The sequence below is a fragment of the Equus caballus genome, chromosome 15 (genome assembly GCF_041296265.1).
Source record: "Equus caballus isolate H_3958 breed thoroughbred chromosome 15, TB-T2T, whole genome shotgun sequence".
NCBI classification, from domain to species: domain Eukaryota; kingdom Metazoa; phylum Chordata; class Mammalia; order Perissodactyla; family Equidae; genus Equus; species Equus caballus.
Genome location: NC_091698.1, coordinates 24,558,055 through 24,573,634, shown reverse-complemented (window position 1 = coordinate 24,573,634; position 15,580 = coordinate 24,558,055). Strand labels below are relative to the sequence as shown.

At 47.1% G+C, this 15,580-nt stretch overlaps 1 long non-coding RNA gene across 1 annotated transcript in view; it reads right to left on the bottom strand.

The window, feature by feature from the left end:
* Positions 1-10,104: 10,104 nt before the first annotated feature.
* LOC138917813 (uncharacterized) overlaps positions 10,105-15,580 on the bottom strand; it is a 38,156-nt gene continuing 32,680 nt past the window's right edge. The window contains exon 2 of the long non-coding RNA XR_011426284.1: positions 10,105-14,709. This is a non-coding gene — a long non-coding RNA (uncharacterized lncRNA). The remainder of the gene's footprint in view (positions 14,710-15,580) is intronic.

The window sequence follows — 15,580 nt, the reverse complement described above, 5'->3', positions numbered from 1 at the left end:
CAGGTGCTCATCCCACAGATGCTGTTCTTAATCTCCCGGACAGCAGCCCTGCAGGCACAGCCTGCGCTCCACCCTTTCGACTGTGCTGTCTGTCATGGCTGACGTCATGTTAATAGGAGGCGGTGATCTCACTGAGCCTGAGGCCAGGCCAGAGGCAGGGATCCAGCCTGGGATGGAGCTCAGACCATGGATTAGCCTGTGACCGTAGCAATTCACTCCACCTCTTTGGGTTCAAGCAGGGGGCTGGGCTCTACTCCAGGCTTTCAAACTTTCTGGGTTGTGACACGCCCCCCCCGCCCATTAAGAAATACATGTTACATTACAACCCACATCATGCCATAGCCGCTCAGGATGGTAGCTTAAGGTGTCCTTACTAAGTACAATGCATTCTGCAGTTTTCTGTGCTATTCTGTTCCGTTTCATTGTTTGGGGATGACCATCACAACCTACCAAATTAACATCACAACACGCTAGTGGCCCCAGGCCATTGTCAGATGCTCCTCAGTGCACTTGTGGCTGCCTTGTGCCAGCAGCTCCACATTCCCCCAGGTTTAAGTGTCCCCAGAGCCAGTGGAGCTCAAGGAGCAGAACTTAGGGGAACGTGGTCATTAGGATGCTTCTCTTCCCACTGAGCCTGCTGCACAGGTTCCAAAGGGGTGGAACACTCTGGATCCTCAAGTGGCTTCCGCAGAGCAACCAGCTGGGGGGCTCTCCCCTCTCTGCCTGGACTAAGGCCCTCCACCTGCTAGCTGGATATGGCGGGCCGGAGGCCGCTGGGCCTGGGTTAGTCAGGCAGCTTGCGTGGACACCTAGGAAAGGACTCGACCTGGAGCACCGTCCACTCGGCCACGCTCTCCAGCACCTCGCCTCTGCGGGGACCCATGCTGAGGCCTCAGAGCTGTGCTCTGCCAGCTCAGCTACTCTGGATTCTCTGCAGCTCTCCCCTTCACTAACGTGCACAGAAATGGCTCACAATGCCACGTGTTAGAGTTAAAAACAGTCCAGTAACATCACACCTTATCTGGGTGCTGTGTTTTGCTTTTATGTAGCTTATTCACGTGTTGATTCAATTGCAGCAGGGCCTGGGGCCTCTGGGCCTCTCGGAGCCTCCTTTCCTGTAAACTGTTGTTGGGGGCTGGCCCGGCCCTGTCCAGAGGGGTCAGCAGGAGAGCAGTGCAGAACTAGAACCAGCTCTGGTACCCCCCACCTCGTCTCCTCCCTTCCTCTGGTCCAAGGCTCCGGCTACGCAAGTTGGTTGTTGTTAATGCTGCTGAGTTGATTCTAACTCCTAAACCCTGTGGACAGCAGAGCGGAGCCCTGCCTGGTCTTCCTGTGCCATTCTCTCCCTTTCTGGCAGTACATCAGACAGTGCTTTATTCACAGGGTTTTCATGGCCAATTTCTTTGGAAGTGGGTGGCCAGGTCCTTCTTCCTAGTCTGTCTTAGGCTGGAAGCTCTGCTGAAACCTGTCCACCACAAGTGACCCTGCTGGTGTTTGAAATACCAGTGGCAGAGCTTTCAGCATCACAGCAACACGCGGTCACCACAGTGTGACAACTGATAGACAGGGGGTGTGGCTCCCTGACCAGGAAATGAACCCTGGCTGCAGCCACCAGGACCAGCACACAGGCTGTACTCTTCTGGAAAACAAAACACCAAAAAGTGACAGTCCCCAGCAGCAAAGTGGTGGCCCTCAGTGGTGAGATGAGCTTCTAAGGGTCCTGCTATTTATTGCCACTTACTTCCAGGGCTGTGTTTCTAATTGATAATTGCTTGCCTCTGCTCCTCAGGTTTCCACTGGAAATGAGACCTTTCCTCAAAAATGCATTTCTGAAACAGTCTTGAGGTGGCGAAGAAACAAAGGAAGACGGATGTGGAAACGCAGCCCCACTTGCTCTCCTGCCCTCCTGTGCTGCTGCCCACGTTGTGGCCTCGGTGGGAAGTGGTGGCCTCCGTGGGGAGTGGTGGCCCAGGCACTTAGCAGCTGACCTACAACCTTATGGTCTGGTCTGAGGGGACGGTGACATCGTTTTGCATGAGGAAGAAATCTATTATTTGTTTCTGTTTCCAGTCCATGCCTCTCAGTTTCTTTTTTTCTTCTTTCTGAAGCAATGGCTTTCTCCAAAGTTGGTTTCTGAGGTTTCATGTGAAACACAGACCGCTGACAGTGTAAAGATCCGCTGACTGTGCATCTCTGTGGCAACCTTTGGTGTGAAGACTCAAGGTGGGTCTCTCTTGCGACAGACCTGTCACACTCTCCTGCCAAGAGAACTGGCAAAGGGGGTGGGCCAGGTCCTGGGAAAACCACGCTTCTGGAGTGCATGGGTTTCCCCTTGCTGCGGTCACAGATGACCATGAATTAATCATCTTTCAGTTCTGGAGGTCAAAAGTCTGACACAGGTCTCACTGGGCTAAAGTCGAGGTGTCATCGGGGCTGTGCTCCTTCTGGACGTCCTAGGGGACAATCTGTTTCCTCCTTTCCCAGCTTCTACTGGATGCTGCCCACATTCCTTGGCTCATAACTCTCTTCTATTTGCAAACCCAGCAATTGTATTGCCCTGCCCTCTGCTTCCATCCTCCCATCTCCTTCTCTCCTCCCTCTTTCATTTTTAAGGAGCCTTGTGGTTACCTTGGGCCCACCCAGAAAATGTCCTCATCTCCAGATCCTTAATTTAGTCACATCTGCAAAGTCCTTTTTGCCATGTAAGTTAACATATTCACATGACCTGGGGACAGAATCATTATTCTGCCTACCCCATGGGGCATCAACTCTCATTCAGTCAGGGGAGGGCACATAGCCAGGCGCTGAGCTCTCAGCCTTCGGTACCTAAGGAAGGCTCTCCTGCATGGCCCCAGCAGGGCTCTGGGTTTGGAGGAATTATTGTTGGCCAAGGAAATCCACCCAGTCCTTGCCTTGTGCACTTGGTCTGTCCCCGGCTACTAACCTCTGATTTGATCACCAGACACTTTTCCACCAGACACAGGCTTTTGTTGTTAACACCTTCTGCAGCCTGTATATTCCACTGGCGTGAATGACGTTGCAAGTTGGCTTTTGGGAAACAGACTCTGAGATGGAGTTTGGTATTTACTAAGGAACGCCCTTGGACTCAACACCCATGGAAGGGAAAGGAAGGAGACGGAAGAGGGCAGAAGGGGAAGCCAAACCACAGCACAAGCCCCACCACAGCCTCGGCTACGCCATGGGACCTCTGGAGCCAGAATGATCCTGCAGAGATGTCCTGAGTTAGGCAGAGAGAGCCAGGCCAACACTCCCATACTGGTCAGTCATGGGATGTGAGCTGCCTGGGAACTCTCTGCCATTGAGACAATTCCAGAAGGAGCAGAGAGCTGAAGGCTGTGTGCTGGCAGCATTCCCAGCCACTAGAGCAACCAGGCCTTCATTGAAAGGGATGTGGCAGCACATCACAATGTTCACCCCAGCCCTCCTCTGTGCCCCTCCGACATACTTCTTCATACATGTTCTGGAAGCACCTTCAAGATTCCAGTGGGCCTCATTTTCCGGGGGAAACTTGAGAAGGTTAGGACGACGACCTACAGCTTCCGCCTCTGTTGCTGGTCTCCAGGTCCAGCTGATAGTCGTTAGCTCCCTTCTGCACCATCCATTCCAGATTCCCCCCGCCTCAGCTAGCCCCCCTGCTGGTCTCAGTGGCTTAACTGGTGTGATGACCCAGAACCTCCTCTCTGAGAATTATGACTCCCTGGTCCACACACCCTGCTCAGGATGGCATCATTGCATGCGTTCATTTACCATCAACACCGAGCAAGGGAGTTCCAAGCAGCAGCCCCATGGGTCACCTGGGTTCCACACATATTCCTCTCTTCCTCACTGTGTAACAGCCCTGCCTCCCATTCCTGGTCAGAGTCAACTAGCTCCATCAGGATGGTGACTCTCTTCTTGCTTGCTAGTCACCCTGACGCCCCCAGATGAAAACTGCACTTTGTAATGCCGTGATTCTCTTACTGTGTTCCGAGGCAGAAATCTCCCTTTGGGCACCAAATTGTCTCAACCGGCAGAGCTCAGAACGAAGGGTCTGGGAAGCACAAATACTCCAAGTGGGTCCCATATATTCTTTCTACTGGAGACACAGCACTATATAAAGGTCCAGAGATATAAAGGATCCAGAGATCCTGCGTCTTGGAGGATGGCACCCCATTCTTGCAAACTAGCGCCTCTGAGCTGGCACTGATCCTTTAACAGGCCCTTCCAGCTCCCGAGCCGCTCAGGATGTGACATAAATCAACGGTCACAGGCCCATCCTGTGCCTTTTTGCTGTGGAGAGGATCTCTTGATCTTAAACGATCCGTGACATCCCACGCTGTGAGTCAGACACTCCATGAACATGTAACAGTGGTTCTGACGGAGTCCCTGTGGTCAGGAGAGGTAAACCGATACTCAGAGTCTGTGTCTGTTTCTGTCAGAACAGATCACTGGCCCTTCCAAGTCAGCTTGCTACCAAGTCTCCTTGAGGGATTAAGCCTTCTGAGACTCAGCATTTGTCCGTTAGCGGCAGCTTGCACATTTGGTGGCAGCAGTAGCTAAATCAGCTTTGCTAAGTGGAAGCCCATGTCACTGGGCCCACGCGTAGCCTCCACCCCTGCCACCATTGTGCCAGCACTGGGATGACCAACGACAGAGACTGGCTGATGTCACCTGGCTGAGTCATTTTGTCCACTTGGTTGCTACACGGCTTTTCTGAGGTGAAGCTCTCCGTGAACACACACACATAGATATGAGTCTCCCCACACTCTGCCTACCTCTCCCACATGTCCATGCACGTGCCTCTGCCACACCCTGTCCAAGACCTTCCAATCTTCTTCATCCCAGGCTCCTGAAGCCAGACCAGCCATCTGTCACTGCCGTGAGGCCACATATACTCTAATTTGGGGCTACTTTCCTTTCCAGATAAAATGGACAACCAGGTATTCTGCCCAAACTCCTGCCCATTGGGAGGTTTTTCCTTCACTACTCTTTCAAGACCACCCTTGACTGAAGTGGTACACAGCTGCCATCTATTTCAGGCTTACACACACACAGATACCACCAAGCCTACTTGACCACAAACTCAGCTTGGACTTTTTCTTCCTCCTTCTGGTCATGCAGAACTCTCCACACAGCCATGGACACAAACTGATGAGCTGCACTGCTGCAAGAATAGGGATGACAGAGGGGTCTGGGCTACATGCTGTGTAGTTTGCTGTGTCCTCTGCTCTTACCTGTGTGTAACTGTGGATATACCACTTCCACCTTAAAATGGATTCTTGGGGGCCCACCCAACCTTATGACTTGATGGGTCTGTCAGAACCCAGATCATCATGAGCATTTGTGGCTGCATGGCCACTTTATGCCCCATGGTGAAGGGCTGTCTCTACTGGGGACCAGTACACGCCAGGAGTGTTTTTTAAAGATGTATAATTTTCTGCTGGAAATGGAATAGACTTGCTCTCTAGAGGCCAAAGGGATTTGTACTGTGATTCTCCCATTGTGGTTTGCCATACATTCTGCACAGCTCCCCTTCCCATTAATGATATGTCTGCCAGGTTACATGGTCCAAATATCAGGGATCCTTGCACCACAGCCCAGGACCTGTGTAGGGCCTTTTCCTGCCCTGGGCACCCCCTATAGTGGGCAGCCTTTTGATTCACCTTGTATGTGGGTCAGAGCAGTATTCCAGGTATGTAACATGCTGTCTCCAAAATCTAAAGAGGCTTACAGGATTCTGCGCTTCTTTCTTCATGGTGGAAGATGCAAAATTCAATAATCCGTCCTTTACTTTGGGTGGGACATCCTGCATGCCTCTCATCACTGGACCCCTAAAAATTTCACTGATTTGTCAAGCCCCACATCTTTGTAGGGTTTCCCTCCCGTACTCTGGAATGCATGTGTTTTACATGGGCCTTGCATATGCTAGCCACTTTTTGCTCATCCAGTTTGATGAGGATGCTATCAGTAGTGTAGCAGATTAATGTGATGTTCTGCAGAACTTCCAGATGGTCCAGATCTCTTCAGACTGTATTATGACAGAGGGCAAAAGGGACACCATTGGTCCTGGGACAAAACTGTAAATGTATACATTGTTTGCTTCATGTGAATGCAAAGTGCTTCTTTTGTGATAGGAAATGCATTTGCTAAATCAATGTCCATACACCATTCACCTTGGTCCCAGTTACTATGTCCTGGAAAAGACATAATATCTGGCATGGCAGACTGCAATCAGGGCTAATACCCAGTTGAGCTTAGAGGAGTCTACTCTTATTTTCCAGGATCCACCAGGGGTTGCAAAGGCTACACTAGTAAGTTAAATGGGGAAATGGGGCACCACTACCTCTGCATCCCTTAGATATGGAATAGTGATAGTAACTTCTGCCATCCCACTGGGACCCGAGATTGTTTCAATTTACTATCTTGGCTGCGGGAGAGGGGAACAGTTTCAGAGGCTTCTGCTTGTCCCTCCCCACTGTGATAGCTCTTACCTCCAAGGCCAAGGATGCTAAAACATGTCTATTCTAATTGCACAGGGGACCACTGGGTGGTCTGTGAACCAAAGGACCACAGTGAGCTGGATCCTGCTCAGGACCACATTTAGTACTCGCTCCTCCTATACACCACTCTAATAAGGGCGCCAAGACAACATTTCATGTGCCTGGATAACAATACAGATTTGGATCCTGTGTCCAAGAGTCTTTGAAATATGAAGTACTCCTCTTTCCCTGGTGCACTGTTAGCTGAATGAATGGATGAAGGTACCTCTGGAGAAAGACCGGGGAAACTCACCATGGTGTTGCAGTCCCCTTCCTCCCGGGCAGCTGGTCTCCAATGGGTTCTGTATCTGAAACTCGCTCAGATGTGGAAATTGGGCAAAGGAAGGAGCATTTTAGGGGAGCAACTCACTTTTGCCTCCAGATCATCACTTCTTGATTTTACTGGTAGACTGAGTAGCTCCCTCGTTGGCTGTCCGTCTACTTTAGCCCAGCAATACTTGTTTTAATAACCATTTTGTCACCATCTATAGGTCAGCAGCATCCCCTACTTCCCCACCTTGGGCATTGCTACACTTGATAGTAACTGCACATCACGCATCCCACAGTCACGTGCTGCCACGTGGCCTCTATTGCTTTCGAATTCTATAATCCCAGTTATCAGTGGGCTGGGTTCTATAATGGTCTTTCCTATTATCAGCTCTGGATTACATTTTAGGGTTACTGTTACTTCTTTCACCAGGGCACTCCCCTGTCTTCTGGGGTCCTCACTGGTGTGTTAAATAAGTACTGAATCCTATAAGATTAAATACTTCCAAATTGATCAGCTCTCTCTCATACAACTTTATCTTCCAATCCCTTTGATGAAGCACTCTCAGAATCCCACCCTATACATAGTCTCCTGCCTTCTGCTGCTACACATGGGCTAGGTCTTGTAGTTCCTTTGGGAAATAGTGCTCCACCCCCTTATCAGGCTCACAATGTCCCTGGGTGGGTTTTATCGTGATTTAACCCTATTATAGGCTTAGCGATTAGGAGGAGAGGTGGGGGTAGATCCCAAGGCGTAAATGGCATTACCCTCTGGAGAAAGGAACGTTTGTGTCATTTCTCAGCTACTTCTGTAGGTTCAGAAGGTTCAGGGGAATCTTGAGTTTCCAAAATTGTCAAGGTTTTGATTGGCAATTATTCATAGCTTTTTATCTTTTCCTAGAGCATGAATCACTGTTTGCTATAGCCACCCAATTCCACGGTCCTTATAGCTACCTACTCCACATTTCTCAAAGACCTGATATACTGCATGAACCAGTGCATTTCCTTCTACTGGCAGACCATCCCAGTCCCCAGCAGCGGAAGTTCTAAAACTTAGACAGTCACTTCATACCAGGGGCTCTTCAGCCAGTGACGGGGTTCTTACTGCCAGAAAGTGCTGAGTGGTCCAGCTCCCAAACCCCACTTCAGGGCTTGATTTCTTGGCCCACTCTTGGTATTAACCATTGCAGGCTGGTTCCAGGGAAGCAGACTCTGAGACGAGAGTTTAGCACACAGCATATGAAGGGGCGCCCTTGTGAATAATACCTGTGGAACTCCTATCTGAGGAAGGAAGAAGTGGGCAAAGGGAGAGGTCCTGCTGTACTGCAGGTGCAACGACAGCCTCGGCTGAGCTCACAGGGAGCTCTGGAGCTGAAAGGCCCTTCTGAGTTGTCCTACGTCAGGCTGAGATGGCTGGACCTTTATGCTATCACTCTGATCAGCCACCGAATGTGAGTTTCCCCAGAAAGGGATGTGACTTTGGGTGAGGTGGCCCTCTGAAGGGGCCAACAGCCAAAAGCTCCCCCAGCAGGTGAGACCACCAGTCTCCCACTGAAGGGGGTGTGGGCCATGCATCACAGGTGTCCACCATAGATAGGTAAGTTGTGTAAGTAAAAACTAAGCCCTTGCCATCTGAAGGCATTGAGGTTGGGGGGGACGCTTGTTACTGCAGCATCACGTAGTCTACCCTGATTGATACATCTGACTTCAGCAGAGAGAAGGGAAAGGATCTCATGAGTCTCAAGAACATGAAAAGGAACCTGTTCCAGAACCAGACACCTTTTCTTCTTTAAACGTGCTGATGCAGCAGTCTTTCTGAGCACACGGGCGTGAGGGAGGCAGACGATTTTTCTTATACCTCCACGTCCTTGGTTAGTTTTCACCAAGTTTACTGGCTCAGGCCCCAGTCTGCTGACACAGCCACTGGGCCTGGAAGGAGGCCCAGGGGAGGACACTGAGGGCCACAGGGCTGGGAGTGGGCAGATCTCTGGGTGAAAAGTCAACTGTTAAACTGAATTAAACAAAAAATTCCATTTCCCAGCTACACTAATGACATTTTAAGTGCTCAGTAGCCACCTGTGGCTGGAGGCTACCACAGTGGACAGCACAGATCTACAGCATTTCCATCACCACAGAAAGTTTTATCAGACGGGGCCAAAGGATTTAAGATAGTCACTGCATTCTCAAGAAATCTTGAAAAATGCCCGACTCATACAGCTCAAATATAAAAGAAACTCAATACTGGCTTCCCCATATTTGGCAATAATCCTAACAACAAACAAACAATGACAATTTGGGAAAACTGAAACGTCTACAGTTTTTTCAATAACTATGCTAAAGAAAAAAACGTAAAAGTCAGACCCTCTTGAGAAACTAATACAAAATTGTCATAGGAAGAAGTGATCAAAGTATATGTGGTCAAAAAAGGACAGAGAAAGTATCATAAAGGTGTCAGGCAGTTAATAAAAATAGTTTTCAATATTTTGTGTTGATTGTGCTATGCCAGCTTTTAAAAATTTTAATTTACTCCCTTTTAAAACTCTAAATAAATATGCACTTTCATACCCAACTCTCTAGATTTGCTATTTTTATTCCTTTTCTTAAGAAGCACTACCCCTCCCCCCAAAAAAACTACACAAGCTTTAGTTCCTGTAAAGTCTTATCTGCCTTGGATAGAACTCACCTTAAAAAGTAATTTTGGTTTTTAAAGCAAAGCTACTGACAGTCTCTTCCCCTATTTTTCTACTACTAAATTAAGTTGGAATAGTTCCACATCTGTACTGGGTTTTCTAGTGTTCCCACAAAATTCATGTCCAACTAGAACCTGTGATGGTGACCGGCTTTGGAAACAGGGTCTTTGCAGATGTAATCAATTTAAGATGAGTTCATCCTGGATTAGGATGGGCCCTGAATCCAAAGGCTGGTATCCTTTATAAGAAGAAGGAGATTCGGACACACAGAGACACACAGGGAAGAAGGTCACGTGATGACAGAGACAGAGATGGAGTTACGCTAGCACAAGCCAAGGATGCTGGCAACCACCAGAAGCTACAAGCAAGGAAGAATTCTTCCCTAGAGCCTTCGGGGGAAGCACGGCCCTGCTGACACCTTGATTTTGGACTTCTAACCTCCAGACCTGTGAGAAAATAAACTTCTGTTGTTGTAAGCCAGCAAGTCTGCGGTAATTGGTTGGAGCAGCCACAGGAAACTAATACAATACCCTACGCATTGATTTGGTCCAATTTCCAGTCATTCTACCCTCTTACTTGGGTGCAATTATTTATTAAAAAACACTGACAACACTCTAAGTTTTATTTACTCCAAATATCACATGTTGAGATAGACAATTCCAATTAATAAAAATGAACAGAACAAGAATACATGAAGTAAATATGGCAACATTTAAGTTTGTCCTCACTTAAGCAATAAAAAATGCCAAACATTGTTATTACATCTGTAACGCTGCTTGCACTCAGGAAATAAAAGGAAGGGCAGAGGAATAATCTACATTATATGAGTGTGATAACACAGTGCCTATCTCTAAACAGGTAAAAGCATGATTTTAAGTTTATTTACATCAACTTATTTGTTCAAATCTGCTCTTCTAATTAAATAGAAAAAATATACATCAAATTCTTAACTGGTAAAATCATTTTACAACTATAAAATTAAGATGCTAATGTCACATCCTCTACTAGCATGAAAGAGCAATACACAAATAGAACTTTCTAATCTATCTGTTAGTAACAGTTTTTTTCCAGAGTTCATGGAGAACTGTGTATGGGGAGAGTAAGCAGAATGAGAGAGAAGACACACCAGTCACTGATCAAACTGTCAACAGGGCAAAACTTGACCAAGCCATTCAAGTTAAGAGTACGGTAACTAACAAAGGTCCCAACGCAATGTTTTAAAATGATCCCTGAGCAAAATCCATTTTTGTCCTTAAGTGCCACATATGCCAACTCACCCTCCTGACTTAGGCATCTCGCTCAGGTTACTATGCGACTGTCGAGGTCCAATCTTTCTACCTGGGTGCTGCCAGACGCCTCCCTACCGTGCAGTGCTGTTCCTTTGCTGCATGACTGCAGCAGTGGGGCTGCCGCTGAGCTTCCGCACACACGAAGGATGCGCCCGCAGGCCCAGGACCAGACCCTGCAGAAAAATACCTACCCATTTGGAGAGTATAAACCTCTTACAGAATCTGTCACCAGAAATGCTAGAATGAGCTTGTTTATTTTTTTTTCTATTTTGTGACATTTTGACATCTTGGGGTCCTCAGTGACTGGGGAGAGACTGCCCTTCCTTGAACAAGCCAATTCTTGGAGACAGCAAAGGGGCCACCAGGGAGCATGACTTTCATATAAAAACCAACCAACCTGGAGCCCACACCCTGAGCCACCCTCCTCTGTCTGGCTCTCACCCTCCAGAAGGCAGTATTCCTCTGCCTGAATCACCCAGGGCTGGGACCAGACAACCAGAGACCACCCCTAGAGCCCAGAGCCCACCGACATGATTCAAGCTGGCCGGTCCTCAGCTGTTTCCCTGCCCTGCCTGACCTTTCCCACAGAAACACAATGAAGGCCCTCCCCCGAGCTTCCCCTCGCTCCTCTCCTGCCTGGCTCTGGTGCTCTCCCTGTGGCCGTGTGGGGCACGGTGTTAGCTTCTCCATGCTGTCACCTAGTTAGCTCTATAAATTAAAATCCCACGGGTGTATTTTAACACAATTCATGTGGCAGGCAGGGTGCTTCTGTGTTTGACGGAGGGATGCGCCTCTTGACTGTTCTTGACTTACTGAACAAATTCACCAAAGAGCCCGCACTGCCTGGGAAAGCACAGCTCCTGTTGGCAAACTCACACTCCGGTAGTCACCGCGTATGCTGCGTCCCCTGGGTGCTGCCACGGTGCTCCAGCCAGACCTGTAAGAGCACCCTGAAGGCGTGCACCTCTCTGGTCCTCACTTCCTTTTAGGTGCTGGCGTCTAGGCTGATGTTAATCATAATTCCTGAGTTGGCACCTTCTGGGATATATAACTGAATCCATGGGTCCCATTTGATAACCTACCACATATACCTAGTTTCTGGGGTGGTGACCCTGAGGGCAACTAGGATAACTGGGTAACAAACAAGGCAGAGGCTACTCCTAAAAAAGCAGTGAGGAGTGGCTTTCTCTTACAGACTGTGTTGGGATAAGTGCGATTAACTGAGCCGACAATCTGGAAGTCAGTGGTGAGCTGCTCAACTGAGTGACCCTCCCTCCCCATCCTGTGAGCACCTGATTCCACTGGCTTGCCCTTTTAGAGGGTGTCCCCGGCGTGCTTCAGAGATCCACTGGCAACACGGTGCTGGGTGTCTTCCTCATGGGAACAATGGCAACCAAAAGGCTTCAAAGTTGCTTCAAGGGCAGATCTCTTTGTTGTCACTTGCCTTGCTGCTGTTGCGATTCTTCCCCAAACCCAGCAGGATATAAGAGATCTCATCCACCTAGACCAGTGGCTCAATGAAAAAGGGAAAGGGGAAAGAGTACTTTGCTCTCGCTCACCCTAGGATCTGAGGAAGCTTCTCAGCTCGTAGGAGATTGTACATCTCCTGGCCAATGAGTCTGGACACTTGGGAGTGCTGCTGCCTATCAACAGGCTATGAGCCTCTTTTTTAAAACTAAACTGTCACAAATCAGGATGCTACCACCAGTGGTCTCTCGGATGCAAGACCAGCCTCTAGGAGGTTGACTTAGATACTCCAGAACAGGAGGCCACTCAGAGCCAACAGGAGATTGTCAGGTAAACACCAAAGGGGGAAAAATAGTCATGAACAGACAAGAGACAAAAACAGAAAAAGAAAAGAAAAAATTTCAGCAGCCTAGAGATATAAGCCATTCTAAAAAACGTATTTCAAACAGAAAGGGGGAAAAGGGACTGACGCTGCTGCAGTCGGGGTTGCCCCAGGGAGAGGCTGCTGCCCTCGGCACCAGGCTCCTCCCACCCTCCTTCCTCCCGTCAGCTCGAGACAAACTAAAACCTCTGCTTCAGCTGGCTGAAAGCCAAAATCAGGGGAAAAAAAGGAAAAAGAGAAAAGAAAGAAATCCCCCTAGATGCAGGGGAAGAAAATGAAAGGTAACTAAATAGATCTTTATATATATAATAGTTTAGTGTAACTATATAATGAACAAATTATATATGTATAGATATACATGTATAACTATATGTATAACAAAATAATACATACATAACATATACATATATATGTATAGATACATATATAACTAAGCCAAAACAAAGGTCCATAGGTTGATCCAATTGGAAATCCAAAATTTATACACCAAAAATTTATATAACAAATTACGTATAACAATTATACATATGTAACAAGATTTATACACCAAAAATGTTTATAATCAAAAGATAAACAGGCATTGGTTGGTTTCTGTGCGTCTACAACCTAGGTTCTAAATTCACTCTAGCATTTGCTAAAATGGACAGACAAAGCTTCATGGACTTATCCAATACCAGGGAATTCAAATTAGTTCCACCTTGGCATTCTACTAAATTTAAACATTGTACCCTCTATAATCTTCTTTTTAAAAGTAACTAAATAGAAAATGGAAAAAAATTAAGTATGGCCTTACTTTAACTGTAGCCTTGCCTAAATTTCCCACCCATTGCCCTAAAATATCCTACAGGGTATGGATGCTCTAACATAATGAGTAATAAATTAAAATTAAAATAAGTCTTTGGCACTTACGAATTGGCTTGATAAAATGGGACTCCATGGACCTCAGTGAAAAGTTCATCTGGCTAATGTACATTAATACAGGGCCTCAATAATTAAATTTTTTTATATAAAACCCAATTAATGAAGGGGTGATTCCCCCCCTTACTTGTCCATTTTACAGCCCTCTTCTGCCTGTTCTTAAACGTGAGAAAATAAACGGTGCCTCACGGTGGATTATTACAGCTTTACTGTATTCATAGGGCCCACACACCCAATATCCAATGTTCTTAAAATTACTAATTCTATTCAATCAGTAACTGGTAAGTAGTTTGCTCGTATAGATTTACCTAGTATGTTCTGCTCAGTGCCTATTTCAACAGCCTCTCAGCCACAGTTTGCCTTCCTCTCAAAGGGACAAAACCCACCTTTCCAGGCTCCCCATGGGGCACCTCAACAGCTTTGCAGACAAGATCCTCGCTGCATCCACCTTTCTCCAGGAGCACAGGTATGACATCACATTGAAACCATCCTCCTCCAAGGAGACTCATTTGACCCACTCACTAAGGCCTCCTGGAGTCTTGGGACCCCTGATGCTGGCCATAAGTTGCCCAAAGGCTTTGGATGTAAGCAACTGACCTCCTTGGGTTTGCGCTATGCACCATCAAAATGACAAACGACTGCCCACATACTGAGGTATCCGGAAAATAGAGGTTCTCAAAGACCCTGAGACTGTGCACCCTATGTCCAGCTGCCCATTACCCTGGGGTAATGAAAGCAGCACCCTACAAACTCAGCATGGCTACCGAAGCCTCCTTGATGTATGATGGAGCTAAACCTCTGCTCTCTGACATATTTCACCTGTAGAAGCAGGTGGCCTCCCCTGTCCTCAGTCCCTCGCCAGATGCCTTGATGCTGGAGGAGGTCACCCTCTCCCAGATCCCTTGGCAACCTGGGAAGCCTCCTGGGATTAACTGAGTGGACAGCAATGTGAGTTTGCAGATTATATGAATGGCAGTGCCAACCATCATCAAAACGATGGAGCTCAGTAGAAGGTTGCTGCTCTCCATCCCTTAGTCAAGATGTCCCCCACGAAGGATGGGATCCAAGGGTCAGCACGATTGGCCAAACTGCAGACAGTCCTCTTAGCAGGGGATGTTCTCGTCAGCAAAAGGTCCCATCTCCATATTGACTAAAAACTGTTGGGTCATGACGACATAAAGAGATGGAAAGACATTCCATGTACATGGATTGGAAGAATAAACATAGTTAAAATGTCCATTCTACCTAAAGCAAACTACAGATTCAACACAATCCAAGTCAGAATCCCAATGACATTCTTTACAGAAGTAGAACAAAGAATCCTAAAATTCATATGGGGCAACAAAAGACACCAAATTGCTAAAGCAATCCTGAGAAAAAAGAAGAAAGTGTAGGCATCACAATCCCTGACTTCAAAACATACTACACAAAGCTACAGTCATCAAAACAGCATGGTACTGGTATAAAAACAGGTGCACAGATCAATGGAAGAGAATTGAAAGCCCAGAAATAAAACCACACATCTATGGACAGCTAGTCTTTGATAAAGGAGCTGAGGTCATACCATGGAGAAAAGAAAGTCTTTTCAACAAATGGTGCTGGGAACACTGGACAGCCACATGTAAAAGAATGAAAATTGACCATTCTTTCTCACCATTCACCAAAATAAACTCAAAATGGATCAAAGACCTAAAGGTGAGACCTGAAACCATACGGCTTCTAGAAGAAAATACAGGCAGTACACTCCCTGACATCAGTATTAAATGGATCTTTTCGGACACCATGTCATCTCAGAGAAGGGAAACAATAGAAAGAATAAACAAATGGGACTTCATCAGACTAAAGAGCTTCTTCAAGGCAAAGGAAAACAGGATTGAAACAAAAAAACAATCAACTAATTGGGAAAAAATATTTGCAAGTCATATATCCAAAAAAGGTTTAATATCCATAATATATAAAGAACTCTCACAACTCAACAACAAAAAAAGGAAAAACCTGATCAAAAAATGGGCAGAAGACATGAACAGA